General features: G+C 40.2%; 1 protein-coding gene across 1 annotated transcript in view; it reads right to left on the bottom strand.

Moving 5' to 3' along the window:
* The window catches only part of PABPC1 (poly(A) binding protein cytoplasmic 1), a 688,709-nt gene that overhangs the window by 606,302 nt on the left and 70,185 nt on the right, over positions 1-12,222 (bottom strand). The window lies entirely within an intron of this gene.

The raw sequence follows: 12,222 nt of genomic DNA on the forward strand, positions 1-12,222 counted from the left end.
CACTGTGGAGAGGCATAAAGTCACTGCTTAAGGCCAGATGCAGCTTTCAGGTAAACAGGTATTTACCTGAGTAACTCCATCAAGACAGAATCTACTCACTTCATGTTTGCCTAATTAGTTTGGTAGAATTGGTCCCTGATTTTCCATGCTGTAATTTCTTTTTTTTTTTTTCACTGCTTTATTTTTGCATCCTTTCTCAGCACCAACTACCAGGCTCCCACGGGTTTAGTCAATTCCATTCACACCCATGTCTACACTCTTTTTCTACTTGCCCTGTTTTACTTGAGCATAACACAGTTATGAAAATATAAAGCTTCATGCCCACCTGTGACATCTTTGTTCCCAAAGTAACTATGATGGTACCCCCCCCCCAAAAAAAAAAAAAAAATTAAAAAGGCATGTAATTTCAAACAAGTGACACAGAGAATTGGGGTGCCTTGGTGTGGCTTCTGACACCACTCATAGCCAGTGGCTGACTCTATTGCCCTTCAAGTCATCAACAGCCTCTCTGATAAATGCCACCTCCTCTCAAGGATCCAGAACTTGCAAGGACTCTGGAAATCTTTTCCCAATGGCAATCTTACACACATCAGCCTTTCTAGAGCTGCACTGCTGTGACTTACAGAGGCTGTGCTGGACCCTGGCCTTCATTGCTACCACAGGGAGAAAAGATACCAGGTACATAAATTTAAAGAAAGCCATATAATTTATTTCCATTTTTAATACCCATGAAGCAATCATGGCAAGATAATATTGCTTTCTCACAAAAAAGCCTTCATTTTAATAGAAATGAGGAATAAACATGGAAAGCAAAGACAAAGCCACTGAAAAGTCATGAGACATGGTGCCATTTCAATGCAGTGACTGAACTACTGAACTGAACACTAAATTTATTTTTTAAAAAATTATACCTCATTATTCCCTGTGAGAGAGAAGTTTTCCTTGCCTGAATCACACAGCCTTTTATTTGGTGTAAGTCCTTCTCTACATAAAAAGACAATTCTAGTTTCATTCATTTAGTCTTTGTTTTTTCTTGGCTGAGATGTCTAAGCAACTCTCCCTTTCCTATGGAGAACTGGCTTTATCTTCATTTGCTTTCCATTATTCTATTCAGAATAATTTTCCTGCTTTCAGGACTCGGTCTTCAAAGCACCTCATTATTAAAATTCCAAGTTGTCTATTTGTATTATTTTTTCCCTAATGAAAACAAAATGTATTCAGAGTTTAAAGTTAAAGATGGTGCAAGCAGAGCCTAAGCATCTTAATCAATATTTAATTTAGCTAGATTTGCTACTTAATTCTGAGTAGCCAGTTCCATGCTTCCATTGCACCTCCTGGTTTTACAAGCAATACAAACATTTTTCCAATACAAGTACTGCTGCATCTGCAAGGACTGAGACAACAGCCAGAGGCTCACACTTGGCACTTATTATAGCTATTTATCTCAATATTCCTCAGGAAATGATTGAGATCACTTGGCTGTAAAATTACCTTGTCCATGCCTTAAGTTTCTTTTGGTGTCATAGAAAGCTGGACAGACCTAAACGGAGAGAGCTTTCAGAAAGCCTCAGATATCTGCACAGTGCCCCCAAAGGATTGACTCTGTCATCTACACTCACAACAGCAGGCAAGCATCTCACCTTAGAGCTGGTTCATTAAAAGAACCCAACAAAAACCCACCCAGCTGTGGCAGAATAAAAGGAGCAGGTCTTCACCTGGAGAGTGCAGCAGGGGTAGTGGGGACACAGAGACTAAAATCTGCCCAGCCCAGTGATTTGTAGTAGCTAAGATCCTTGTTTACAAATTGTAACAACTCCTTGACGAGTATTTGGCAATATAAAACAGTTTATCTTGGCTTTAGAAGTTAATCTTGTCTTTACAAGAGGAATCTACCCTTTGCACAGGGTTCAAATGATGCTTAGAGTCTGTCACTTGCAGCATTCAAGCAATGTCACTCTCCTTACCCCTCTCTTCCCCATCCCAGAGCAGCTGTCAATCAATATTCCCAGCCTTTTATGTTTCTCTTCTAAACTCTAATCAGACATTTACATACCACAGAACTGCTAAGACAAAATCCACTGCATAGCTACTTGTCCTAAGTTAGCTGCCCTGCTGAGGCTCACCAGTGTCTCTTGTGAATGGATAAGCTGCCCATTTAAAAAAAAATATCTGGGCTTTGAATGGTTGGAAATTTGCCTGCAATTCACACAGCTGGAAAGGGACATTATTGTTTTTTAGACATCTTTGTCAATCTCTACTTGATATCTCTGTGTAAAATGAGCTTCAAGACAATAAGACAGGCAATTCCACAGTGGAAAGCTGGAGCAATACCATTGCTTCAGTGGAGTTACTCTGGATTTACAGTGTGGAAAGTCAGATTGGAATCTGGACAACTAATAATGGGTCCCTAAATCCTTTTCTCACCTTTTTTCCTCTCCCCAAGAAAGACAATGAAGCTAACAAAAATGAAACTAGACCAAAAATAAAGTGAAGTGGCTGTTGCACACAGTTAATGCTGCACCCAGTGTTCTCATAAAGAACAGGGAGTTTCCACATGGGAAATTCCCTTAAACTCTGTGTTTATACTCATGGGAGATGAGCAAGCAGCCAAGTAAGAGACTGCAAAGGTTTCAGCTGCTCCAAAGGAAGATTGGCATTAGATTGCAGAGGGAGAATCAGAATTGCTGTTATTTTTAAATTTAATAATCACTGTAAGCAAGAGCTCTCCCTGATCTGGTCAATGAGGCCAGCACAGGCTTCAACATGAACATCTAATGGGAGAGGTTCACACTTGATCTTGCCTCAGCCTAGTGCAATAAAATATGTGGTAAAGGACATTTTCTCAAGTACAACACAACAGAAAATAGAAACAACACTGATTACACAGGAGGCCTAAGACTGCTTAACTCATATGTCTTGCAGCACTAAGAATATTTTTCAGTCTGGCTGTTTTCATACCAGAAAAGTGTCTCTGATGTTAGCTATGCTGCACCAAGAGCCTCACCAAAGTCAGGGTGACACTTCAAGGCAGCTTTTCACAATGCAGCACCCTGAACACCGGTGTTTTGTTCCCACAGCCCAACACTGTGCAGAGGGGTGGTGAAAGCAATGACTTTCACAGTCAAAATAAAGCCTCACAAGCCTGCTATCAGTACCTTGTGTTCCCTTTACTCTTCCTCCCTCCTGCCTCTCAGTGGATATTTGATTGCATTTACTCTTCTGTTTCCCTTGAAATTTCCCAAACTTCTTCCTTCTGGATAGCAGAAGGCAAGGTGGGCTCCAGCTCTGAGGACAGACTGCTCCTTTCCTCTAATGCTGTGAGGAGTTTTGATCCTGGCCTCTATTGCACAGGAGCAGGTGCTGCCAAGGGCTCTATGAGAACAGAGTAAGACCTTTGAGAACAATTCTTTGTGACTGCCTGGAGTGGAAACCCAGGGAGCAGAATGGAAGAGACTTGGAAATGCTACAGGAAATAAAGCAGCTCCCTTTTACAAACTCTTTTTCCCCCTGTGGGACTGGAGCAGTCTGAGCAAAGCAGCTCCACAGCTAGTCCAAGACATGGCTGGAGAGTAGTCCCCAGCTTCTTGCATTCAAACAGGCAGTGGCTGGCCTGACTCCTGAGCCTGGATGCTAGATTTAGGACCTGGCCATCAAGTGCTGTCATTAAATGATGTGCTAAGAATGGAGAAATGTCACTGAGGACCTTCCAAGGCTCTGATTCCATAGCTCATACATCCTCTTGCTGCCAAACTTGTTTCCAGAATGAAAACTGATCCCCTGCTCAACAGGGAAATGTGAGACCCCCTACATCCACCAGAAAGAAGAAAGGGAAGTGTCTTGTTCACAGTCCTTCCTTCTCTGCTTACACTGAACCTCAGCCAGAGGCAGTGACACAGGGATGAATTTCTTAGAAACTGTAGGAAATGGCAAACACCTGGCTCAGCTTCCCTGTTTTAATCTTCTTTCATTTCCATTATGCCTCACTGAAAACAGGCAGGTCTTCCATCCTTGGTCATGATTCTGGATCTGAATCTTCTCTAGACACCAATTACTTTTGCCCACAGCCACTGAAATCATTGGGCTTCACACACTGCTGCAGAAGTCTCAGCTGGAGAGTGATGATGTAAAATCAGAGCTTCTGTCTGCAATTCATGCATGCCTAAGAGTGCTAAAGAAATAATTGTTAACAATGTGATTATTAATTGACATATCAAGGAATTTGTATTACTTTGTTATGAATATATTGGGTAAAGTGAAAATATGTATGTTGAGTAAAAAACCCTACAGGCTATCAGTACCAGTAATTAATTTTAAAGACTTTTTATGCATGTTAATGAAAACATTGCTCTAAGATTAAGGTATTCTGGTTTTACTGGCAGGGAAGCAGAGGTTAAGCAAGTTTTTTAAGGCCACACAGCAAGTCCTTGTATTTATAACTCCAAAATCTGCCTTCTGCTCAGTCCAGCAGGTCATGCTGACTAACTGTGGAATGCATATTTCCAAAGAACTCTTAAGGGACAAGAGGAATCAGAAGGAACAAAAGGTACAGATTAAAAAAAAAAAAAAAGTTTTCCACCATCCAAAAAACACAAGTCAACTTCTGTTTAAATTGTCATACCTCACCAGGGCCTTAGCCAGGAACAGGAGCACTAGAAGAACATGAGGGAAATTGTCCTGACAGTGTTTTTAACAAAGCTGAAATAGACACAACAGCTTTATGTAATGAGATTTCCAATACAAACAAAATCTAATACGTGTCTAAGATTTTAAATAAAGTTTCTGGAGGTTTATCCTAGTGTAGATGAAAAGTTCAGAGAAACCAGAACTCTTTCCTTCCATGCAGATCTTGGCAGCCATGAGACTGTAGGAAACAAGCAGTGATACTGTTATTTCAGCTTCTTTAAGACTATTTCTATGCTACTGCTCTCTATTATATAAGTCTGCTCCTCAGAGCTGGACCAATCCATATGTACTGGAATACTTATAAAAACAAAACCTCTTTTAAGCAAATTAAGAATTTAAATACCAATTTACTCATCTTAAAGATGAAACATTTTCAGAAAACTAAGACAGTTAAATGCAACTGACCCTGCAATTTCAAAGACCTTTTGTCAGACATTAACCAAGACAAGTGTGAAAGGAAGTGCTGATTACGTGACAATGCTATAACCAGACCATCTGGAATCTTACTCTGGAGCAGGAATAAAGAATTCATTTCCATTCCATCAAGAGTCTCCATCCATAAAAAGTTAATTTTGTTTTATAAGTAAACAAAAGGGAGTTGCTCAAGCTGACACAACTCCCTGAATAATCAGACAGGACTTACAGGGCTGTAATGCACACAGTGGTTGAAGCTGCAAACTGCCTTCTCCCTGCACCCTTTTCTGGCTGCACCTCATCTATGCTTACACACCTTAGGACGTGGGACAGATCCCGGCCTGCTGCTGGCAGATTCAAATTAAGTCCCTGCAACAATCTTTGTCATGAATTGAAAGAGAGGTAGGTACTGAGAGTCAAGTGACAAAGTATCAACTAAAAACCTCTCAGAGATTAAAGAACTGAATGGCCCTGTTTGAACTTGGCTTTGGTTAAAGTCAAGCAGCTGGAAAAGCTCCTGATCCCATACTCACATGTAAAAAATAGATGGAGAAATCACATATTCTGATACTTAATTTAGAACCTGACATTCTAAACTTACTCTGTGGGTAGTTAAGTCAGAACCAGACACTACTCCTACTATGCTCTACCATTTCAGAAAGAGACTTCTGAGACCTTGTATACAGAAACATCTTAAATAAAACTACAAATAAAATTCACATTAAGAATCTTACTAGTTTTAGTCAAGAAGAAAAACTCCAATTCTGCTAATATTTCCTGTTACAAAACTAAGAATATTTTGCTCACTTTGAGAGCTCTGGTAAAATTACACTTAGGTATCTGTAACTGGAAGAATGAAAAGATTTCCCTCAAACTCTTAATTTTGCCAGGAGCATGGGAGCTTGTCTGTGTCTGCCCAGTTTTCCTCAGAAACATCTGCAGTTTCTAAGGAAGTTGCTAATCTCTCTCTCAATCTTTTTCCTTCCTCTTTTTGATCCATTACTTTCAGCATTCTTCCTTCATGCACCAAAAAGTCACACTGAAGCTCAGATTTTAATACTTACCTGACTAAACCAGGGGAAGTTACTGAAATGAAACATTTTTAGGAAGAAAATATGATCTGTGCTGTGCACCAGTGGCTCTCACACGTGGTTGGTGGCCTCCAAGCTGGCCATGCAGGGAGAACAGACTACAGAGCACTGACTCCACTTCCCTTTCTCCCCATCCTGGCACTGGGTGCACATCCTTGTCTCATCTGTGAAGTGACAGGGCACAGCCAAAAGGGCCATGGTGTGTTCACAAAGCAGGGTAGATGTGCAGCTCGTTCTGCCAACTCACTGGGGGGTGACTGGGAAGCACAGTGGTCTCAGCTCCTAACACCTGCTTTGGCCTCAGCAGGCTCTCCTGGGCCACTTGCAGCAGAAGGGGAGCATCTGCAGTGCTGTGTGTCCATTCCAGAGGCTACTGCAGCATCCTCCATTTGTCTATTACTAAGCCATAGCCAAAAGATTGGTGGTTAACCTGGACCACCCCTGTATCTGTGCTGCTGCTACACTCTGCAAATGTTCAGAGCCTACAACACCCTGTTCCATGGAGCAGAGCAGTCTCCATCCAGTCCCACTATCCCATCTCACAAGTAGTGCAAAGACTCCTTACACCCACTCTGACCTAAACCAAGTCCAGCTTGTTCACAGGTCACATTTTGGATGTTCTCTGTTGACAGCTGAAGCAATGCACACACTCAGTTTGATTTAATAAAATAACAAAAGAATTAACTACAGCATTGAAGAAGGGAAATAAAACTGAAAACAAGGCTCACACAACAAGGTTAGCTTCTTGTATCTTTATTACAGGAAAGTCTAAATTAAAAAGATGCTTACTACTGACAGCAGTGAACAAGTGAACTGGAGCCAACTGATAACCCTCTCTTCATACATGATCTCTTCCATCCCATAAAGGGCTTTCACTCTAGATATAGCTGGGCAAATAAAGATACCTTGGAAATGACAACGGCTCAAGTAAGACAGGGGATAGTGTGCTGTAAGCAATAAAGATGAAAAATGGAGAGAAGTTGCAGGGAAGAAGTGTGTTTCATGAGCAGAATCCTCAGTGTGTATGAAATGGGGAAAATCTCAAGCCTAGGTGAAGTGTAACAGGGACATGGAGTGGAGGGCAGAAGATGAAATAACAAGGAGGGGCAGAGTTAGGAAGAATGCAGTGGGAGTGAGAGTAAATTTCTGTTGGGGCTACCTGACACAGCTTCCCAGTTCAGGCCCTTGGGGTCAGATGCAAGCACTAGTGCCAGGGCAGGGGCAAGGAAGCACATTGGGGATAAAGCAACAAGTGCCTGGCTGCTGGCAGGAGGTGAGTTCTGTGGCCTCGTATCCTTATGTTAGTTAAGATTTAAAACCTGACTTGCAGTTAAGATTACATTCTTGGCTTAAAAATACATATAAACTATTCCTAATTGCTCTACTGGAGCATTGCTTGTTTCTTGGAGGAAGACACATGTTTTCAAAATACACCTTTGAATTTCAGAACATACATAGCAGCCTAATGTTCCTGCAACCCTAGTGTCCTTTGGGTAGAATGACTCAGAATGGACAATATGAAATCCCCAGGGTCCTGGAAAGCCTGAAAATGCCATGAATAGACACCTTTCCAGCTTAATTGCCAGACCATCTTTTAATTCTCCTCAGCATTTGTTCCATCTCCAGAAGCTTTCTGGAGGACCAAGTAAAGTCAAGGTGAATAATTCCTCTAATTAGTGTTAAACTTCACTTGATAAATTGGACAAAATTACCACGTTTTTAACTAAACAACTGTAGTACACTAGAAAATTAGTTTCTCACTTTGCAAAACAGAGAGCATGACTCTAAAATCCAAAGAGAACCAACATTTGTAAACTGACAAATTCACCTGCTATCAAAGTAATGGGGCTCAGTGGGGGAAGTACACCTCTGAGAAGCAGGTAATGTGAGCTACCCTTCTTCTACCACCAGGACCAAGAAAATATGTCACTAAGTCAGTGCAACAAATAAAAACAGAATTGGTGGTATGTTAAATACCAATCTGATGACAAATGACAAGCACCAGAATTCCTTAAATCAGTCTTATTTCAAACTGATCTCACTGGAGGCCTTGTTTGCTATCCCTAAATATCCTTCTGGCACAGGAGTGCACAGAGTAAGGACACCCACATGCTCATTATCTGTGCACATTTTCAGGCTGTAGTTTTAGTAAACATTAGACTAAAAAAAACCCAAAAAGTTCCTTGAACTTTAAAATAAAGAATAAAGCTTTGACTTTTGTTATAATTAAAAACTTTGAGAATGGCCTTCAGTTCAAATCCTGTGTTCACCGCTGGTGTTCACTGACACAAGGGTTCAAATCAGTACCATAAATGGGAAAACCACCAGTTCTGTAAGGAATACATCTGGCAGGATTGTGCAGTCCTGACAAGCTGTCATGACTTTCAGTAGGATACTTCATTATTCTTCATGTCATCTACAGAAACTGGTCTTGCCAGCTGAAACCTACTGATATCTACAAACTTCATTTGTGCCTGAAAATATCTGTAGCCAAACAAACAAAGTCAGATGTTCAGCTTGCAGTGAGACAACAATATGAGGATGAACATATGGCATCTCAATCTTACATCCTAGCAAAAATCCACTCTATTACCTGGTTTGCAGTATGCACACTTCATTAAGCCAGACAGCCTTTAAACATTACTACCTTCAGGCCCCTGCAAGGCTATGTCAGCTTTTCTTTTAGAAAACTTACCTGTAAGAACATTTCTTTGAAAAACCCCTCATACTAAGGCATTTGGCTCATTAAACAATTAATATTCTGCAGATCAAAACAAATTTACCATGATCTTCTTGCTTTGCATTAAGAGAATGTTATCTGTTCTTTTTTATTTGGCAAAGGAAAGTGAGATGTTATTGTATACACTTGATCCTTCATCTGGATTCCTGCCTTCTGATATTTAGATAAACATAACTTAATACACCAGAAATATTTAATGTTTTACAAAGAGCTTCTGTTCACATTTGGTAAAACTTCTTTTGCTAACCTGTGTGCAGAGGGATCCTTGTGTAAGAGGAACCAGTTTGGCTTCCACATGAGCAGCTGTTAATGTAGGCACACATTCAAACACGCAGTTGTCTGAAATAGCAGCGCTGTAGACATTGAAAGGCAAGAAGGGCCAGCTCAGGTTGCAGGGCTGCATGGCCACCCCTGTGGGATGGTGTAATCACAAGCCAGTGAAATCCTTCTCCTGCTAGGAAGCTATTACTGGTCACTCCTCATGCTGCTTACAAGGGTTGGGATTGGCCTTTAAGCAGTGATTCATGAAGGTATCACACTGCTCTGCCTGCCGTGCTGCTCTTGGCTCACGGCAGTCACTTCCCTCCTTGTTTCTGCAAGCCATACATTGCACACAACAAATTCTGTTCCAAAGGTCTCTCTTCCCATTTTTCCTTATCCAGAAGGTAATTTATAATCACAAATGGAAAGAATGTATCACTTGAAGCCATGGTTATGACTTGTTCATACTTTGACTTCATAAGATATTCTAATTTGCTGCTTTTTAGTTACGGCAGTTTCCAGTAGATTCCCGGTTCCCTTGGCATTAATGAAGAACAACAGTTTTGTCTCATCCCAGTCATTAAGAAATACTAGTTGCTCAATGCTTAGTTACAAGAGTGAATTACAAACTACAAATGCCTACAGCAGAGACACATTTTTCAGGGTTCTGCACATGCAGATTGCTCAGCTGCAACACCAGAGCACTCATCCTGCTTTGCGTAAGAGCACAGACACACCAGATCACTGTCAGTTGGGGACTTGTAGTGTTCATCTCAGATTTCTCTGGCAGCATGACCCTGGGAACACTTCACTTCCCAGCAATAAATAGCAAAGAACTACCAATTAGTTGCATTTGTTCTCTAATACTGTATGTTTCAAAAGTGTTCTCTTCTTGCAGCATTTGTTAAGAGCAGTACAAAAATGCCAGGCAACACAAAATTCAGCTGAAGTACTTAAATATGATTAAGATAACGGGCACATCATAATACTCTGCAAGTGCATGTCCAGAATTATCTCTGTTGTCAGCAGAAATTAATTTAATTATATGAATACAGATTCAGGATTCATGATTCAACAGTATTTCACCACTTAGAGTTCACAGAGAACTGCAGGTTACGAAACTGTGCAAGGACGTTTGACTGCTTCTAGAAAGCTGCAACACCGCAGATGAAAAGAACAGGAACAACTGGCAACATTTTTTGCAACACTTTGGATCACTGAGGAAATTTTATAAAGTGTATCACAAGTAACCAATCTACAATGATTAATGCTGAAATGTAAAAAAAAAAACAATAAATGAAGGAAAAGCGTTCTGACCTAATTCTCACATCATTGAAGACTTATTTTAACCAACTCCAATAAGAATTTAATAAAGACCTAACTTCAGAAACAGGAACAACTCCAAAAACCAGTTACTTTGTGCATCAGCTGAGGAAGATATCGGTTCTGTTAAACATCAGCTTGGGGTAACATTTAAATACATGCTAGACTTTTGAAAATCCTGAATATGACATCAGTCAATATTACCCTTTTTCTGAGTTTTCAGGGAAGTCATCACTTGCAGTTTGTACTTCTGAATAAATTACTAAATTTGCATTTCTCTAAGTAATTATGACCAAATATATTTTGACTAGGAAAATAACTACCTCACTAACTAGCCAGAGCTAATGATTTTTACTTATTTAAATTAATAAAAACAGCCTTAGATATTCATTGACTCATGGTAAAATCAAACTCACAATCAGATGCAGACCAAGAAACTACCGAGATCTTATGTTTCAATATTTCAAAGTGAAACCATGTTCTTTCCCCCCTGGAGGTTTTCATGAAAAAAAGCCTCACAGTGCCAGATCACATCCTGTAATTAACTACCTGTTGTACTGTGGCAGCCAGAAACAGTATCTGCTCATGAGAGTCAGCCAACAGAACATCCCCTTCTACAAAGCAAATTACCAATATGAGTGAAAACAGAGCCCTTGAAGATCAGAGATCTGCTACGTGAACAAGTTACTGCGAGGCGAGATAGGTGTGATCTTGCCAGGGAATAATGTAAGCACCAGGACAGCCCACTGCACAGGAGCCTGTGTCTATCCTTTTTACACTCCACTTTACCTTGCATCGTCCACCAAGTTGTTTCATGTCACTGGAAACAGAAATCTCTTCAGAGCTGTTTGTTTTCCCTCTCAATTCCTTATTCCATTGAGCTCATTAGTCTAGCAAAAGCTTGAGACAACAATCTGTTTTGGATTTGAAGAGTGACTAATCTTGAATCTGTATTAACATAATGAAATTAATTTCTGGTGACAGCAGGGATAATTCTGTACCTACACTTGCAGGATAGAATGATGTACCTGTTATCTTAATCTTATTTAAGCACTTCAGCTGAATTTTGTGTTGCCAGGCACAAAAGTGAGTATCTGGATCAAGGTACCAAGATACCACTGCAATAATAAATAAAAGAAATCTTCACCTACAGACAATCCGAGTCTTTATATTGAAATAGTAGAACCCTCCATGACAAGTAAGCTAAAGTTACAGAGGTAAATTTATTTATTAGAAACAGCCTTTGAAAAGGAAGACATTAGTGTTTGCAGATATATTGAAAGGCACAGCAGACCTTTTACAGTAACAGAAGTATATACAGAACAAACTCCACTTTTATCAGACATTTATCATGTCCTTATTTAAAGGACCAGCACTCATTACATAGAGAAGTTCAAACAGTGCTTTGGATTTTGTTCTGGTTGAAAACATGAAATATCTTAATTTTAAACACAATTTTTCAAACCTTTTCAATGTGTAGTTCATGTCTGCTTATGCATGCAGTGAAATAGGAAAGGCTACTTAAGGCTCAGGCTTTGTTTTCTTGGTTATGTTTTGCTCCTCCTCATAGGTAATCTGAAATTTTGAGAGGCCTCCAGACCACATGGTCAATACCTGAAGTCTCAGAGAAGAGAGACAGCCAGACAGCAATTTTAATTAAGCAACAATACTGAAAACAAAACAGGCAAATCGAAAGAACCTGTGCTCTAA

The sequence above is a fragment of the Serinus canaria genome, chromosome 2, assembly GCF_022539315.1.
Source record: "Serinus canaria isolate serCan28SL12 chromosome 2, serCan2020, whole genome shotgun sequence".
Taxonomy (NCBI): domain Eukaryota; kingdom Metazoa; phylum Chordata; class Aves; order Passeriformes; family Fringillidae; genus Serinus; species Serinus canaria.